We start from the raw sequence: 19,936 nt of genomic DNA, 5'->3' as shown, positions 1-19,936 counted from the left end.
AAGTCTCCATATTTTATCTACCTAATTATAATTTTCAACAGTTGGATGACCCTTTAGACACTATATTCAAACCAAAACATACAGGATGTGTTTGTGCAGACATGTCTTCCTCAGCTCCAAATCAGTTATAGTAAACCTGTATTGCATCTCTACAAGACTTGATTATCCTTCTTTTGGTACAGTTCCCAGAATTGAAAACAGTACACCTGATGGTTTTTTATCCATATCTTTGCACGACTCTTAATTAGGTGATTTCCAGACCTTTTGAGGTAAAGGGCATCATTTGATAAGTACGTTTAGCTGTATTTGTATCTGTATATTTGTTTCATTGTCCTTATACTGAAACCAATGAAATCTCTCTGTTTATATGCAGTTCATATCTTCTCACCATTACTGTCTAGTTTCTTCAGTCTAAAATGATGATACCCACAGTGACTGCATTGATTGCCATCCCCCACTAATTTGTCAATGTTCCTTTGCAAAGCTGTGTTTCTACCAACAAGACTTACTGTGCTAATTAAGTGACTGTCCGTCTAATCCTACTATAACCTCTTTGAGCCAGTTTTCCACATAATTCTAATGAAATTCAGGAACAGTGCCTCATCAACTGATAAAGCACTGTACTGCCTTCTGGCTCAACACTGACTTCATCAATTTCAGATAATAGGACTGATCAATAAAAATAACTCTTTTACATGAAAATTTGTTGATTGCCTTATGGAACTCAATATAGCAATCCCTCAAACATGAGGAATTCTGCAGCTGCTGGAAATTCAAGCAACACACATCAAAGTTGCTGGTGAATGCAGCAGGCCAGGCAGCATCTGTAGGAAGAGGTACAGTCGACGTTTCGGGCCTGACGAAGGGTCTTGGCCCGAAACGTCAATTGTATCTCTTCCTAGAGATGCTGCCTGGCCTGGGGGCAATCCCTTGTCACTTGTTACTTTCTCAAAGTTCAACAGAGGTAATTAGGTATAAAGAATTTTAAAAATGCACAGTCATTTTGGTTGGTTTTGTGCAACTAGATTGGCTATTGAAAACAGTCAGCCAATGATTTTTGAGGCAGAGAATTACACCAATCAATTGCTTGGTAATAAGTCAAATTACTCACTGAGCAAGGAAGTAATAAACTTTACAGAAACTTTTTGAATAAGACCTTGATAATTTCTGTGGAAGATTGCAGTGAGAGAACAGTTAACCTACAAACAATATACAGACTGTACATCAAATCTATCTGTCATCTACAGCAGTCTTCAACCTTGATTGATGGGAACATCACAATGATTCCTTTTTCTGTTTGTGAGTACTGTTATCAGAATAATGCTCAGTCATTTTTCCCTTAATATCACATCTAGTAACTTGAACATATTGCATTCAAGGTCCAATGATTTCCTGGTTTATATCTACTGAATAATGGATTGACATAAGCATTTTCCAATTAAGGAAGCAGTTAAGAAAGACAGCAGTATTTTGGAAGGACCAGATGATTGTTTTAGCAGACTTCTCATAAACTTCTTAAAAATGTTTTGAGCTGGTCAGTTCATTGAAATTTGTCAGCATTCAGTGTGAATTACTTTACTGTGAACAAAATGCAGTTAGGATTTTTTACGCATCTGTAATTTAACATGGGAATCCTGAAAATCCTGTCAGTAATTCGATCTTCATCTTTAGGATCTGCTGTTGGCAGTTTTCTCCAGTGAACACAAGGAAAGCCACTCAAATTGAAACAAAATAATTTTTACTCGCAAGCTAACCCTCTGTAAAATAGTCTGAAATTTGTACCCTTTGTTGCATTAAGTCTTAAATGAATATATGGTGTAATGCCAACCCATAATTTGTGCTTAGCAAAAATATCTGGCCCTAAAGTGAGAAGTTTTTATATATATATAAAATAAGGGGTTTCTTCTTTTACGTTACTGCGTAGGCTAATTAAAATGACTTTTTTGTTACATTAACTGCTGAGAAGGTTCTCTCGCTGGCAGCCTGTTTGGGTTATAGAGGGAGTTGTATTCGATTGATAACCAATTGGGATAGATGTTATTCTTTCTTGTGTGTCTGTAAGCTATTGTATGCGCGGGTTTTGAGGCAGAAGGCGCGATGGGGAGAGAGAGAGAGAGAGTGGACGCGACGCTGTGAGCTGGCCGACGGGACGGTGCAAGGTCCAGGGTCTTCGGCGAGGAGAGGAGATGAAGACAGACTCATGTGGAGCGTCTGGCCAACCACCGTGGTTGGTCCCAGGCGGTGGGTCGAGGTCGTCAGAGGGGATCGAATGGTGGAAAGAGGATTGTTACCAGAGCTCCAAATGTTTGTGCACGAAGAGGTTGAACTTTGGTAAGTCTGGCGCCTTTTACTTTCCTGTTATATTTTATCTATTAATTACATAGTTCCAGTAATATCTATAAACTGTAATCATTCAATCATAAATGGTGTATTGTCTGTTATTTGGCAGGGTGGGGTACATCACACAGCATCCACACAAACTTAATTACCCAGTTTAGCGGGGCTGAAGGCTGCTTCCCCTAGATGAAAGTGAGTTGAGTGAGCCCGAGGCTTACCAGGGGGGCTATATATATATATATATTCGAACATTCTCCACCATAATATCAGTACAAATTGAAGTAACCTTTTTTGGTCCAAGCAACTTTTATATGCCTCTGATCCTGGCTCAATCCAGCTTCATGGCTGCTACTTAATATCAAATCTAGAGGATCTAAAAATTGGCAAAGCATTTGTCAGTATCTTCTCAGCCTGTTTACATTTTTCTAGGATTCAAAGATTCAAAGTACATTTATTATCAAAGAATGTATAAATTATACGACTTTGAGATATGTTTGGTCACAGGTAGCCACAAAGCAAGAAACCTGAAAGAACCCAATTAAAGAAAAAATATAAAAGACTAACACCAGAGGTAGAAGAAAACACAAATCATGCAAACAATTGAAGCGAACAACAACATTCCAAATCAGACTGTCCCCCCATGCTCCATCACATTGGCATTTGTTATATTTGTTACCATTCTTTATTCTGTATATTCTTTTCTATGTTAGACCTTACAATGAATCATCCTTCTGTGAGAAGAACTTCTTTAAAAAAAAATTTCATCTTCCTGCAGTGAGCCCTTTGAGTTTTTGTTTCTGTGATTAATATTCAGCATTATTTAACAATGTGCATGGTGCACTATCATGAGTTGTGTAGCCCCCCTGGCCAGCCTCAGGGTCTCTCGGCTTGCTGTTGTCTAGGGAAACAGCCCTCGGCCCCGCCAAACTGGGTAATAGTTTGTGTGGATGCTGTGTGATGTTCCCCACCCCACCCCAAATAACGGACAATACACCAGATACGATTAAATGATTTACAGTTTATAGATATTACTGGAACTATATAATTAATAGAGAATAAAATATAAAAGGTGCCACACTTATCAAAGTTCAATCTCTTCGTGCACCAACAGTTGGAGCTCAGGACCCTCCTTCTTCACTCTGCGATCCCCTCGGACTGCCGCCTGGGACCGACAGTGGTGGTCGACCAGACGCTCCACACGAGTCCGTCTCTGTCTCCTCCCCTCGCCGAACACCCTGGACCTCGGACTCCTGCTCAGGGTCCGACCCCGTTAGCAGACTCACAGCACTTGGTCCAACCTCTGTCTCTCTCTCCCGCCTTCTGCCCCAAAACCCGCGCATCACAATATCTTACAGACACACAGAAAGCGTAACAACTATCCCAATTGCTTCATTCATCCTCTTATCAATAGATAATCCAAAACAAATTGCTAGCGGGGGGACTTTCTCAGTATTTAACATAACAAAGAAGCCAGTTTAATTATAACATAACAAAAAAGCCATTTTAATTAGTCTACGCAGTTAACATAAAAGAAGAAACCCCTCACAGTTGTTTCTAGCATTTTCCTCTTTTTATTACTGCAAAATGCCAAAGTTCAGTGGTGTTCAGTGTCACATCAGTGGAAGTGAAATCAGCAGAAATATAAACCAGGTTGTCAATTAATTATTATTCTTTTGATGCTATCAATTAAAGTCAGCATTACCACCCTTTCTTTTCAAAACATATTTGACTTCACGTCCATAAACTTTCTATTTTCACGCTTGCCTTTCTCATTTCCAAATTGAACTATCCGAGAACTCTGTTGGAGGACTTGTCATCCTCCAGGTTCTTGAAACTTCTAGTAGCTCATGCTGGAAAAGCATTGTAGCTGTATCTTATCTGCTGGGTGAATATTATTGACGTATATTGATTTCCACTGTCCGGTGGCTTTGAATTCAACTATAAAATTTGTGATCTTGTGCTTCCCAGTGTCCACAATGACCTACAGATCGTTGTTAATGCACTGTTTCTCTGATGCTGGTGATCAGTACAATTTATTTTGCTGCACTTTACTTTCAGACTTCATTCTCTCTGTTCAGTATCTCGAACAACTTTTTTTTAACTTGACTATGAAATCACTGGTCCTGATAACTTTCAGTTGGGCTTGGCATGGATATTACTTGTAAGCTGCCTCTATGATTTACAGTTGGGTAGTCTTCTGTACCAACACTACCATATAAATGTGAGTTGCTATATTAAAGAACTATAACATTTGAACATCTCTTCTTCTTCAAAAACATAAGGCTGCACATGTTCAGTAAATACATATGTAATTGACCTCCAAAGTGAACAACTTAGTGCTGATATACAACCTGAGCAATGAGTGAGTTCACTACTCAATTCAAAACTGTAGAGCAATGATATCTAACCTTAAGGAGATGCAGCAGTTCCATTTTGTTCAGTGTACTGTTCTTGCCACTCTAAAGGAAAGCTTCCAAGTTAATTTACCAAGTTATTAAACTTATTGTGATGTGAACACTTTTTGCATTAAACCTAGAGCAAATGTTCAGCATTTTTCATTACTATAAAGTTGCACAGGCATTTGAGCAAAATTCTTCCTGAACAAATTTAATGTAAGTCTAATTGAGTTGTTATTTTTATTATTTATTTATGCATGTGCATCAAAAATGCTTCTGGAAAGGAAATAAACAAGAAGGACCTTGGCCTGATTTTTCCCATCATAAGAATGAACTAAACTAATAAGATTTGAGTGGAGACTTTGAAATCAGGTTTTCCACTGGCATGAGTCAAAAGTTGGCAATACAGAATCAGCCTAAGAACTAATACGTGCAAAATGTTGTCTAATAGGGTATATGTGGTAACAGCTGGGGGGGAAAAAATTAAGATTCCTATTGCTGCCTTTTAGGAGTTTGTACATTCTTCCCATGACCGTGTGGTTTTTCTCCAGGTGCTCCTGTTTCCTCCCACAGTCAAACAATATGGTTGTTAGGTTAGATGGTCATTGTAAATTGTCCCATGATTTGTCTAGGATTAAATTGAGGGATTGCTGTGCAGCATGGCTCGAAGGCTGGAAGGGCCTATTCCACACTGTATCTCAATAAACATTTAAAAGGTTTGATACTAATAAGATTTCATGTCACAGAAAAGGAGAAGAATTATATGGGGGGAGTATCTTTGGGGTTTCAACATTTTAACTGTCACTCATGCTTTGGGGCGCTCCTCTGTTTTTGTGGATGTCCACAAAGAAAACAAATTTCAGGATGTATATTGTATACTTTTCTCTGACATTAAATGCACCGAATGAAACCTATTCTCCCCACAGAATTGGCATAAGATTGACTGCATTCATTTGCCCAGGACATGCTGGATCAGGAAAGCCTCAAAGATTCAAAGTACACCTATTATCAAAGTATGTATACAGTATACAACCCTGACATTCATTCACCTGCAGGCTGCCATGTAACAAAGAAACACCATGGAACCCAATCAAAGAAAACATCTAATACTCAATGCACGAGATAAAGAACAAATCATGACTTCAGGGTGCGGCTCTGCGGCCCTGTGGACGAACGAATTCCTTGCCAGTGTCACCAACTGAGGTGTCATGGGGGAACAGAACATCGTGACAGCAAGTGCAGCTGTTGGAGGTCTCTGCACTTAGGTGATATCTCTCTCTGCCTCTCTGTCTCTGTGTGTCTCCATATCTCTATCTCTGTCTCTTCCTCCCCCCGAACGGAGAAACTCGGAATGAAAGTGACGTTGCAGACTCTAACATGATGACTGCAAGCTGTTTGTTGGTCTCCCCCCTCGCTGGGGAAGTGGGCGACATCTCTCTGTTCCTTGTTAGTGAGAGACAGAGTCCGTGGCATGTCGAATAGTCGGCTGAACAATCGTTTTTCTAAGGGCTGCACATCGTGGACTCTCTTTGGGTGCTTTGCTATTGCTTGGTGGGTGAGTGCTGATGCTTCCTTCTGGAATAAGTGGGGAGGGGGGTGATGCTTCTTTTGCTTGAGTGTTGGAGTGGGAACGGGGCTTTGGGGTTGTAATGTTTTTGTTATTTATTCTTTGGGGTTTTCTTCTGTGTCATGGATGCCGTGGAGTAAGAATTTCAGGTTGTATACTGTATACATTCTCTGATATTAAATGGAACCTTTGAAGTGGCAAAATGCGAGCAAAGAACATACAGAATACCAAACATCTAAATATCAAATAGTCTAGGAGTGTTCAGCTCAGTTCAGCACCGTGTCCTTTGTTGACTGTAGACAGCAGAGCCAGTCCACACTGAGGTGCCCCAATTAGCAGCGAAAGAAAAGTGCAACCAGAAACACATGCAACATGAACCACAGAGTCCTCCAAAACAAGTCCAAAGCCACAGACACTAAATATAAAACCTCAAAGAAGAGTCCCACACTCATGAGCTGTGCCGATCAATCCTTGCAGCGTGGACCCAAGACTCCTGCACCTTCCTCCGGCAACATCGAGTGAGAGGGAGAGGGAGACCGGTCAAATGTGGGCAGATGACGCAAGCACCCGTGCTCGCCTTCCGCTCTCCTTGTCAATTTCGATTTTGCTCAATGCTTTAATCAGTGATGTGTAATGGAGCTGATTGTGAATTTGCGCGTCACCATTAGTCTGTAAACTCCGCTCTCAACTTTGTCAAACTTTCCCAGAGACAGTAATAGCACCAGATCGCACAGTCGGCCCAAAGACAGACCATCAAAATATAAACTACAGGCTCCAATTGCACGCATGAGTGAATATGCACATAAGTCTTTGAATATGGCAGTGCATGTTGAGAGAGTGGATAGTAAATCAAAATGGATCCTAGGCTTCATGAAAAAGAGGCATTGCTAAGTTATGTTGAACCTATATTAAAAAAATGAGTTGGACCACAGCTGGTGGTTTGCAAGTGGTCTCTCAATATTTGGAAGGATGCCAAGGTCTGAAATGAGATATAGACATACTGGTATGAGGGAGATCAATGAGTCAAATAATCTTAATATCAAAACACCCCAGTGGTTAATGTTGCATTGTGGCAACCCACTTTCTGGCACACATGAACCGGCTCACAATAGCGCGCGCAGGCAGAGGGCCGGCCCCAAAAAGGGCGCCAGGCCATCTTTACCAGTAGGGGGAAAATCCCGCGCGCAGAAAGGGTCTGGGAATATGCATTCCCCACAGCAATCCCGCCCAGGGAGGGCGGGAACGGGAAGGCTTTAAAGCGGGCCGCGAAGTTTGAATAAATCTCTTTCATCGCAACTCTAACTCACCGACTCCGTGTGGTTATTCTAGCGCTGTGTGTAGCACATCGCTACAATTGGTGACCCCGACGGCCCAAACGATATTTGGACCAGAGATGACCGAAGCTGCATCTGTTCACGCAGTTTCGTTAAAACTGCCAAGCTTCTGGACGCTGCGACCCCAATTATTTCGAACAAGCAGAAGCACAATTCCACATTCGGCAGATAACCTCGGAGTCCACTCGCTACTACTACGTGCTGAGCTCACTTGACCAGGAGACTGCTGCACAAGTTGAGGAGTTTATACAGTCGCCCCAGGAGGACGGCAAATACACAGCATTCAAAGCCCTGCTCATAAGGACTTTCGGACTCTCACGGCGCGAACGAGCACGCCGCTTAATGCACCTGGATGGTTTGGGAGACAGGCTGCCGTCAGCATTAATGAACGAGATGCTGGCCCTGGCTGAAGGACACAAACCCTGCCTCATGTTTGAGCAGGCGTTCCTAGAGCAACTGCCCGAGGACATATGCCTGCTGCTGTCCGACGCAGATTTCAGCAACCCCCGGGAGGTGGCGGCCCGAGCAGATGTGCTGTGGAATGCCAGGAAAGAGAGAGGGGCATCCGTCGCACAGATCACCAAGCCGCGTGCCCAACGACAGACCAGACCAGGCCTGGCAGCAGAGCCTACAAAACCCGGCAACGGGAGTGAGAAGCCCAACGAACAATGGTGTTTCTACCACCAGCGGTGGGGCACGGAGGCCCGCCGCTGCAGACCACCCTGCAAATTCCCGGGAAACGCCAGGGCCAGCCGCCGCTGATGGCTACGGCAGCTGGCCATCAGGACAGCCTCCTGTATGTCTGGGACAAGCAGTCAGGACGCCGCTTTTTGGTCGACACCGGAGCGGAGATCAGCGTCTTACCTCCAACGAGTTACGACACCCGCAACAGAGAACTGGGACCCACCCTGAGGGCCGCTATCGGCAGCACAATATGAACCTACGGCACCCGCACAGTGCGGCTACAGTTCAGCTCCAGCCGGTTCACGTGGGACTTCACACTGGCCGCCGTGGCCCAACCACTGCTGGGGGCAGATTTTCTACGAGCCCACAGCCTGCTGGTCAACCTGCAAGGGAAGCGATTAGTCCACGCCAAGACTTTTCAAATGTTCTCCCTGGGTGAAGCACAATTGCCAGCCCCACACCTGGACTCCATCACGCTGTCCGACGATGAATTCACCAGGGTCCTGGCGGATTTCCCATCAGTACTGACACCGCAGTTCATGGCAGCCATGCCCAGACACGGAGTACAGCACCACATCCCGACCCAGGGACCACCCCTCCACGCCCGTGCTCGAAGGCTTCCCCCGAACAAGCTCCGACTGGCGAAGGAGGAGTTCAAGAAGATGGAGGAATTAAGGATCATACGACGGTCCGACAGCCCATGGGCCTCCCCCCTTCACATGGTGCCCAAGGCAACGGGGGGCTGGAGACCATGCGGTGACTACCGCAGACTGAACGAGGCTACAACGCCAGACCGCTACCCTGTGCCGCACATTCAAGACTTCGCAGCAAACCTACACGGCGCAAGGATCTTTTCCAAGGTAGACCTCGTCCGGGGATACCATCAAATCCCTGTACATCCGGACGACATCCCCAAAACAGCACTTATCACCCCATTCGGACTTTTCGAATTCCTCCGAATGCCGTTTGGTCTAAAGAATGCCGCACAGACTTTCCAGCGGCTAATGGACGCGGTGGGACGCGACCTGGACTTTGCATTCATCTATTTGGACGACATCCTCATAGCCAGCAGTAGTCGGCAGGAGCATCTGTCCCACCTCCGTCAGCTCTACTCGCGCCTGAGCGAATTCAGCCTTACAATCAATCCAGCCAAATACCAGTTCGGACTCGACACCATCGGCTTCCTGGGCCACAGGATTACTAAAGACGGGGCAACCCCGCTGCCCGCCAAGGTAGACGCGGTCCGCCACTTCCCCCGACCCAACACAATCAAAGGCTTGCAGGAATTCGTGGGTATGGTGAATTTTTACCACCGTTTCCTCCCCTCAGCAGCCCGAACCATGCGCCCCCTGTTCACCCTGATGTCGGGTAAGGGCAAGGACATTACCTGGGATGAAGAGGCCGCAACCGCTTTCGTTAAAACCAAAGAAGCCTTAGCAAATGCCGCGATGCTAGTGCACCCCAGAACGGTCCTTCCTACTGCCCTCACGGTGGACGCATCCAACACAGCGGTCGGTGGAGTGCTGGAACAACTCATCGAGGGTCGCTGGCAACCCCTGGCGTTCTTCAGCAAACACCTACGACCACCCAAACTCAAATACAGTGCTTTCGACCGGGAGCTGTTGGCACTATACCTGGCAATCCGGCATTTCAGGTACTTCTTAGAAGGTAGGCCCTTCACTGCGTTCACAGACCACAAACCGCTTACCTTTGCGTTCACTAAGGTGTCCGACCCCTGGTTGTCCCGCCAGCAGCTACATCTGTCCTACATCTCCGAGTACACGACGGACATCCGGCATGTCTCTGGAAAGAACAACGTCGTGGTGGACGCACTTTCCAGACCTACCATACAGGCCCTGTCCCAGGGGGTGGACTATGCAGCGCTGGCAGAGGCACAGCAGGCAGACACAGAGATCCCCAGTTACAGGACTGCAGTCTCCGGTTTACAGCTTCAAGACCTCCCCGTAGGCCCAGGTGAGAGGACCCTACTATGTGACGTAGCTACCGGCCAACCCCGCCCTGTCGTCCCAGCAGCCTGGTGCCGGCGGGTTTTCGAGTCCACTCACAACTTAGCGCACCCCTCCATCAGGACAACCGTCCGGCTGGTCGCCAACAGGTTCGTGTGGCATGGACTTCATAAGCAGGTCAGTGAATGGGCCAAAACGTGCATGCAGTGCCAAATGGCCAAGGTGCAGCGGCACACCAAGGCTCCGCCGCAGCGGTTCAAACCCACCTGCCGGAGGTTCGACCACATTCATGTGGATATCGTGGGGCCCCTGCCAGTGTCACGAGGAGCACGGTACCTCCTAACTATGATAGACCGGTTCACCAGATGGCCAGAGGCAGTCCTGCTCACCGACACCACCTCCGAATCCTGTGCCCGAGCACTGATCGCAACCTGGGTAGCACACTTTGGGGTACCGGCCCACATTACCTCCAACAGGGGCGCCCAGTTCACCTCCAGCCTGTGGTCAGCTATGGTCAGCCTTTTAGGAACACAGCTACACCACACAACTGCCTACCACCCACAGGTCAACGGACTAGTGGAGCGCTTCCACCGTCACCTGAAATCGGCTCTCATGGCCCGCCTGGAGGGGCCTAACTAGGTGGACGAACTTCCCTGGGTCCTACTCTGAATCCGCACGGCGCCCAAGGAGGATCTACACACCTCGTCGGCCGAGTTGGTGTACAGCGCGCCCCTGGTCGTCCCAGGAGAGTTCATACCAGCCCCAAGGGGGCAAGAGGAAGAACCCACAGCAGTCCTGGACAGACTACGGGAGAGGCTCGGTAACCTGGCCCCCATTCCCACTTCACAGCATGGACAGAGCCCGACCTGCGTACCCAAAGACCTGCAGAACTGTAAGTTTCTTTTTGTACGACGGGGCGGACACCGGGCACCGCTACGGCGGCGCTACGAGGGACCGTTTAAGGTGATCAGGAACAACGGGTCCACGTTCGTGCTGGACATTGGGGGGAGAGAGGAGGTTTTCACGGTGGACCGACTCAAACTGGCCCATGTGGACTTGGCGCAACCGGTCCAGGCTCAGGCACCGCGGCGCAGGGGCAGACCTCCCAAACAGAGGCCGATCCAGACTGTGGACATTGGGGGAGGTATCGCCGGTTCTGGCGGGGGGGTTATGTGGCGACCCACTTTCTGGCACACACGAACCGGCTCACAACAGCGCGCGCAGGTAGAGGGCCGGCCCCAAAAAGGGCGCCAGGCCATCTTCACCAGCAGGGGGAAAATCCCGCGCGCAGAAAGGGTCTAGGAATATGCATTCCCCACAACAATCCCGCCCAGGGAAGGCGGGAACGGGAAGGCTTTAAAGTGGGCCGCGAAGTTTGAATAAATCTCTTTCATCGCAACTCTAACTCTCCGACTCCGTGTGGTTATTCTAGCACTGTGTGTAGCACATCGCTACAGCATATTATTTAAAAAAGGTGGTTATGGTTGAAGGAGGCCAAGAGTCTGAGCACCAAGATGTCACTCAGAAGTTCCTCAGAAAGGTGTCATAGGACTGATCATTACCCGATGCTACTTCAGTGACCTTACTTCTGTTGTAAGGTCACATGCATTTTGAATTATATTTTATCGTATTTGTGATAATATTTTCCTTTATGTGCTGTGTGTGATATATGAATTGTGGGTGCATTGTTTCACTTGGTTGTATATATATACAGCTGGATGACAATAACTTGAACGTGAGAAGAAACAATCTTTGCTGCTCATTGTGCAATGCTCCATTTGCAGCACCAAGGGCAAAACAACACCATCCACACTAAGCATTCATTTCCCTTGCTTCCTCTGCACAGTGTCTGCAACCTGTGCCACTTCCAAAATGTACTGAGGCAACTTCAACACGCACTTCACAGCCCCTTCCTTGATCACTACCAAGGGTAAGTGTAGCAGTTACGTTGGAACACATCCAAGTTGCACAGATAACCATGGTCTTTAAAAAAAATCCCTTTTATCATCACTAGCTGTAAAAAATTGGTGCAACCCTCACCTGATGAACTCCAATGACTGAGGAATGTGGCTCACTGCCCCTTTCTCAAGGGGAATTAGAAATGAGCCTTGACATTGATACTTGCGTGAAAAATGAATGAGTGATGTTACATACCTCAAAGGGATCTGTGATTTTTTTTTGTGAGAATGATGTAATGGTCTTTTGGAGGTCACCTGATGTAACTTTCCCACTGATGTGAGGTCACATGATGACATATGCACCATGGGTATATAAGGGAAGACCTCAGATGACGCAGTTAGTTTTTAGTTTTCCAGCTAGAACGTGCGACCTTGTCTCCGTTTCTGTTGCGTATTTGTTTTTATGACGCAGTTTCATTTTTAAAACAGAGTGTTACGTTCTTTTGCAAGGTACAATAGAGCTGGACTGACAATGTTTGCTAGATGTGTTGATGTACCTTTTTCCAGCAGTACTGGAGAGTGAAGACTTTATCGAAGTACAGGACCCGAAGGATTAAGAGAGGTTGGTATCATTTGGCAGTTTAACAAGGGATCGACCTTACTGAGACTTCATTGAAGAAGTAGCAACCTGCATTGAAGATAACTCTTGCCAAAAGAGCAGGGAAGTTCATGCAGGATTTGCTCTCTAGAAACTAAGGTCAGTTGTTTTAAGCCATTTATTTCCTGCATCGTGAATCCTTTGGAGAGAACCAACAGGAAAGTCGTGTCTATGAAGAAATCCTTCTCCAGAGAAGTCTCTCCCAATTGAACGTATAAATCTGTTGGATTTTCGAATTTACCATTTTAAGAACTGTATTTGACTTTACCGCTTTAAGAACTGTTTTCGCACTTAACGCTTTAAGAACCAGTGCTGAGTGATGATTTGTTGAACGGCTACATAGCGGTTAACTTCCGATTAAGGTTTTCGTTTGTTTTTTTATTGTTTATCTGTGTTTAATAAATGTTTGGTTGTTTTTATATAACCTGTCTCGATTGATATTCATTGTTGCTAGTTACGTACAGTGAATAAATAAAATCTTTCTGCTTTCACACAGCCCTGAACTGGCCTCAATTAAGGAAACAATTTTCTGTGCCATCTTTCTTGTCTTTATTTTATGTTACTTGGGAGAGAAAACAAGCAACTTGTTTTTCTTTTTTGAATGGTCAGGTAGAAGCAAAATCGTTATATATTGATCTAACCAGAAATGAACAATAATGGAAGAAATGATCTGCATCTCCCACAGTGTTGAGATGAAAATTGCTGGCGTATTACTGCTCCACCTTTTATCAAGATTATCAAATGATACAAAGTTTCTAAATCAGCTTATGGGAAATTGCATTTAAATCTTCTGTTATGCGAGACGTAGAAAGTTGGTGAAGGAGCAGCATTTTCAAAACTTTAACCAACCTTTTAAAATAATCCATGAGTTCCTCCAGCAGTATGTTTTTTTTCTTGCTCCAGATTCTAGCGTCAGCTGTCTCTTGAGTCTCCATTGTTAAAATAAGCATTTTCTGTGTCCTGCATATCATAGATCTTCATGCAGATGGAATTCTTCAGTTCTCTTTGGTAGCCTGGTGAGATTTGGCAGCCTGGTGAAAAAGCTATCATTTCTTGCAGCAATAATACAACTGAAAGGAAGTATTCTAGCATAGTGTCTTTTCATTCAATCACAGAGGCATGTAAAAGTTTGGGCACCCCTGGTCAAAATTTCTGTTACTGTGCATAGTTAAGCGAGTAGAAGATGAACTGATCTCCAAAAGTCATAAAGTTAAAGATGAAACATTCTTTTCAAAATTTTAAGCAAGATTATGTATTATTTTTGTTTCGTACAGTTTTAGAGTGGAAAAAAAGGAAGGGAACACCATGCAAAAGTTTGGGCACCCCAAGAGATATGAGCTCTCAGATAACTCTTACCAAGGTCTCAGACCTTAATTAGCTTGTTCGGGCTATGGCTTGCTCACAGTCATCATTAGGAAAGGCCAGGTGATGCAAATTTCAAAGCTTTATAAATACCCTGACTCCTCAAACCTTGCCCCAACAATCTGCACCCATGGGCTCCTCTAAGCAGCTGCCTAGCACTCTGAAAATTAAAATAAATGATGCCCACAAAGCAGGAGAAGGCTATAAGAAGATAGCAAAGTGTTTTCAGGTAGCTGTTTCCTCAGTTCGTAATGTAATTAAGAAATGGCAGTTAACAGGAACGGTGGAGGTCAAGTTAAGGTCTGGAAGACCAAGAAAACTTTCCAAGGGAACTGCTCGTAGGATTGCTAGAAAGGCAAATCAAAACCCCCGTTTGACTGCAAAAGATCTACAGGAAGATTTAGCAGACTCTGAAGTGGTGGTGCACTGTTCTACTGTGTAGAGACACCTGCACAAATATGACCTTCATGGAAGAGTCATCACAAGAAAACCTTTCCTGCATCCTCACCACAAAATTCAGCATTAGAAGTTTGCAAAGGAACATCTAAACAAGCCTGATGCATTTTGGAAACAAGTCCTGTGGACCGATGAAGTTAAAATAGAACTTTTTGTCCGCAATGAGCAACGGTATGTTTGGAGAGAAACTGTTAAGTACAGGGGTGGATAGATCATACTTTGATGCAGCCAGTGGCACAGGGAACATTTCACTGGAAGAGGGAAGAATGAATTCAATTAATTACCTGCAAATTCTGGAAGCAAACATCACACTGTCTGTAAAAAAGCTGAAGCTGAAAAGAGGATGGCTTCTGCAACAGGATAATGATCCCAAACACACCTCAAAATCCACAGTGGACTACCTCAAGAGGCACAAGCTGAAGGTTTTGCCATGGCCCTCACAGTCCCTGGACCTAAACATCATTGAAGATCTGTGGATAGACCTCAAAAGAGCAGTGCATGCAAGGTGGCCCAAGAGTCTCACAGAACTAGAAGCCTTTTGCAAGGAAGAATGGGCAAAACCCCCCCAAACAAGAATTGAAAGACTCTTAGCTGGCTACAGAAAGCGTTTACAAGCTGTGATACTTCCCAAAGGGGGTGTAACTAAGTACTGACCATGCAGGGAGCCCAAACTTTTGCTTCGGGCCCTTTTCCTTTTTTGTTATTTTGAAACTGGAAAAGATGGAAATAAAAAAGTAATCTTGCTTAAAATATTAAAGAAATGTGTCATCTTTAACTTTCTGCCTTTTGGAAATCAGGTCATCTTTTACTCGCTTAGCTATTCACAGTAACAGAAATTTTGACCAGGGGTGCCCAAATTTTTGTATGCCACTGTAATTGACCTCCATAGTAGGTCAATTAATTGAATAAGGAGACACTATACTAGAATGCTTCCTTTACAAATTTTGATACACAGCCAGGTTAGCGGGCATTGTGCAAGATGATATCCATGGTGGCTGTCCAAGAATTGTACCTAAGATAGATCTTCACATTTATGATGCCATTCTTTCGGAAAATCAAAGCCAACGCTGGGAGCAAATTAATGAATTCATTGATTTATTTGTTGCTTACTTTTTTTTTACCATTTCTTCACAAGAGGTATGATCCATTGTTTTTCATGAAATATGTATACCAGGTGCAGTTGTGTGCGTGGTTATTCGGGGGATGAGCGATGACCTGATAGAGGTGTACAAGATGATGAAAGGCATTGATCATGTGGATACTCAGAGGCTTTTTCCCAGGGCTGAAATGGCTAGCACGAGAGGGCATAGTTTTAAGGTGCTTGGAAGTAGGTACAGAGGAGGTGTCAGGGGTAAGTTTTTTATGCAGAGAGTGGTGAGTGCATGCAATGGGCTGCCAGCGGTGGTGGTGGAGGCGGAAATGATAGGGTCTTTTAAGAGACTCCTGGATAGGTATATGGAGCTTAGAAAAATAGAGGGCTATGGGTAACCCTAGGTAATTTCTAAGTTAAGGACATGCTCAGCACAGCTTTCTGGGCCGAGGGGCCTGTATTGTGCTGTAGGTTTTCTATGTTTCTATGTTATATTGTCTTCTCTTTGCTGCGTAATCATAGAAATTTATAGAATGAAGTTACTTGTCCTATTATGTCCTTTCCACTTTATTTCTAAGGCAGTCCAAAAGGGGTTATCAGGGGCTGTTGACTTCCTCCATAGCATTGCACCCTGCTTTGTTTCAATTAACTGTTCAAATTAAACTGCAATGGTCCACACCTCAATCATTCTCTGTGGCCAAGAAAGCTATACTTTAGCAATTCTGTGGAGAACTTTTACCCAGGCTGTCACTTGGTGATTATCTTAACCTGACTCACTCTCTTTGTACTTTCTAATGATGTTAAATTCCTCCTTTACACTTCTTCTGACTGTGCCTTCCTCTACTTTACCAAGTCTTTCCACAAATGTATAGTTCTTTATTCCTAGTTTTTTTTTCCATTTGAGTAAATCTAGAGCAGTAGTGCACTTTTTATAGACACATCAAAATAATATGTGGAGTCCTCACCAGTGGTTACTAAGATTTAATTATTACTTGTTTTGGATGCAGTGATGAATCTCAGTAAAAAATGTTATCTTTTAATGACCATATCTGTATTTACATAATTAGGTACTTTAGTCCACAACATCCCTGTTGATATCCTTCAGTGTCTTACTGTTGTAACCCTAGTTCTTTCCAGTTTTGTTCTCTGAGAAACTCTGGTTCATTAGCACAGACAACATGGCAGCCAGCCACTAAACTACCTGCATGAATAGCCGTCTTTTGATATTTCTAACAAATTAATGAATTGCCTTCCTTATGACAAACTCCAGACAATCTTTACTTGTAAACCCTGTGCTACAGAGGAGTTGGGTTGCAAAAAAATCCATATCATAATTTTCTATAATGGGGAACCTTATTTCCCAAACTTTTAGTCTTCAGTTTGAATGGAAATGTGTACATTTTCAACACGTATCAAATAATATTAATATAGTTTAATTAGGCATTTCACAAACAAAAAGACACAGGTACGTTTAGCTCATTGAGTCTGCTGTATCATTAAATCATGGCTCATTTGTTTGTTTCAACCCCATTTTTCTGCCTGCAATCCCCGAACTCCTTATCACTTAAAACCTAACAATATTTGTCTTAAATACAAACAATGACTTATCTCCATCACTTTTTGTGTCCTCTGGTTGAAGAAATTTCTTTCTTTTTCAATCTTTTTATTTATTTCAACATCATAAACATTACAAAAAAAGTACAGAGCAATTGGGATTATATTAATAATACTGTAATTAGTTTGTACAAGTATAAAGTCAAATGGCACATACTTAATAAGCCTCCCAAAATCTCGCAAAATTACCAGTAAAATATAGAAAAAATATACATGAAAATACAAAAATATCATTAAAAAACAAAAAAAGAAAAAAAATAACCCATTAGAAAAAAAACTAATCTAACCAAACTAGCAGAAAACTAAAGAGAAAAAAAAGAAAAAGGGCTATTATGATATCTCAGATAAAACCAATAGTGTCGCTACTTCCGCTCCTCTCCCCAAATATTGAAGTAACAAAATAGAATTGGAAAGCGTCAAGGTACATCATGTGAAAATATTGAATAAATGGTCTCCAAATCTCATCAAATTTAATAGATGGGTCATAAATGACACTTCTAATTTTTTCTAAATTTAAAGAAAATGTAGTTTGAGAAAACCAATGAAATGTAGTAGGAGGATTAATCTCTTTCCAATTCAATAGTATAGATCTTCTAGCCATTAGAGTAACAAAAGCAATCATCCGGCAAGCTGGGGGGGTCGGATGACGTTGTTCTATTATTGGTAAACCAAAGATGGCAGTAATAGGATGAGGTTGAAGATCAATATTCAAAACAGTTGAAATAATATCAAAGATATCGTCCCAATATTTCTTCAACAAAGGGCATGACCAAAACATATGAGTTAATGAAGCTATCTCAGAATGACATCTATCACATACAGGGTTTATATGAGAGTAATAACGAGCTAGTTTATCCTTAGACATATGAGCCCTGTGTACAACTTTAAACTGTATCAACGCACAGTTTAAAAGTGGGATCTAGGTAAATTATATTTATTAGATAATTGTTCAAAAGACATAAAACAATTATCCAAAAATAAATCAGAAAATCGTATTATACTTTTTGTTTTCCAGAATAGATAGTCTCGGTCCAAAAACAAAGGATGAAAAAGAAAATTGGATACAATAGGACTTCCTAAAATAAATTGATTCAGTCCAAAAAATTTTCGAAACTGAAATCATATTTGAAGATATTGGGTATTGGGTTATTCACTTAACTATTGGGTTATTCATTTGTTTGTCCAATTCAGAAAAATCAAAAGGGAGCAGGGTCCCTAAAATAGAACCCATTGAAAATCCTGAAACTGAATTACATTCAAGATTAACCCATTATGGACTTGAAACTGTGTCCCAATTCCATGCCCAAAATTTTAAATAATGAATATTAGTTGCCCAGTAATAAAATCTGAAGTTCGGCAATGCTAAACCACCTTCCTTTTTGGGCTTCTGTAAGTATCTTTTACCTAGTCTAGGGTTTTTATTCTGCCATATGTATGAGGAAATTTTTGAATCAACGTTATCAAAAAAAAATTTCAGAATGAAAATTGGCAGTGCTTGAAATAAATATAGAAACTTAGGTAAAATAATCATCTTAACAGCGTTGATCTGACCAATTAATGACAAAGACATTGGTGACCATTTAGTAAACAAAACTTTAATCTGATCAAATAAATTAACCTTTAATAAATCCTTATGCTTCTCGGTGATTTTTACTCCTAAGTAGGTAAAAAGAAATTTGTCCTCATCTTAATCTTAAAGGGATATTACTTCATCCTGAGGTTATGCCCTTGAGTTGAAGATTTTCCTACTAATGCAAACATCCTTGCTATACCTAGTCTATCCGGACCCTTCAGTGTTTGGTAGGTTTCAATGAGATGCATCTTATCATTCTGAACTCCACTGAGTAGAAGCCCAGACCAATGAAACATTCCTCATTTGTTAAGCCTTATATTCCTGAGGTCATTCTTGTGAACCTTCTTGGGACCCTCTTCACAGCTGGCACACCCTTCTGTAGCCCAAGTTTGCTCACAATATTCCATATGCCATTTGACCAATGTCTTTAAAGTCTCAGCAGTGCATCCTTGTTTTTATATTTTAATCCATTTGAAATTAATGTCAACATTACTATTTGCCTTGTTTGCTATCAACTCAACCTGCAAGTTAACTTTAAGGGATCCCTGAACCAGGACTTTCGGGTCCCTTTGCACCTCCAACTATCAGTAGCAGTGGTTGCACTTAAACTTTATATTCTTGTTTTACATATCTTGAGATTAAATAATATGAGGAATTCTTGAGCAGTTGCGGAGGAGAGGAAACGGCTGGACAGCAAAATGAAGCTGCTGTGCTGATAAAAAGCCACATTATCTGCATATACCTTAAGAAATGTTAGTTGAAAATAAAAAAAAAGACAAATGACCTTCACATTTTACGTTTATGTGCTTAATTCTTTTCCGACATGATTTCCATAAAACGTAGGTTTTATTACATGGGCAATAACTTGTGAATTTTGTAAGGGTGAGTTTCCTTAACCCAAACAGCCCTATTGCAGGGATTGCCTGTATAAGAGGAGTTTTGAGTGAGAAATACATTCATTCTAACATTTAACTGATTGAAATGTTCTCCTTCTAGCTTT

At 42.9% G+C, this 19,936-nt stretch overlaps 1 protein-coding gene across 1 annotated transcript in view; it reads left to right on the top strand.

Moving 5' to 3' along the window:
* LOC134360278 (protein sidekick-2-like) overlaps positions 1 to 19,936 on the top strand; it is a 983,228-nt gene that overhangs the window by 80,138 nt on the left and 883,154 nt on the right. The gene's annotated exons all lie outside the window — the stretch shown is intronic.

Source organism: Mobula hypostoma, chromosome 22 (genome assembly GCF_963921235.1).
Source record: "Mobula hypostoma chromosome 22, sMobHyp1.1, whole genome shotgun sequence".
NCBI lineage: Eukaryota > Metazoa > Chordata > Chondrichthyes > Myliobatiformes > Myliobatidae > Mobula > Mobula hypostoma.
This window is presented reverse-complemented; position numbering and strand designations above follow the sequence as displayed.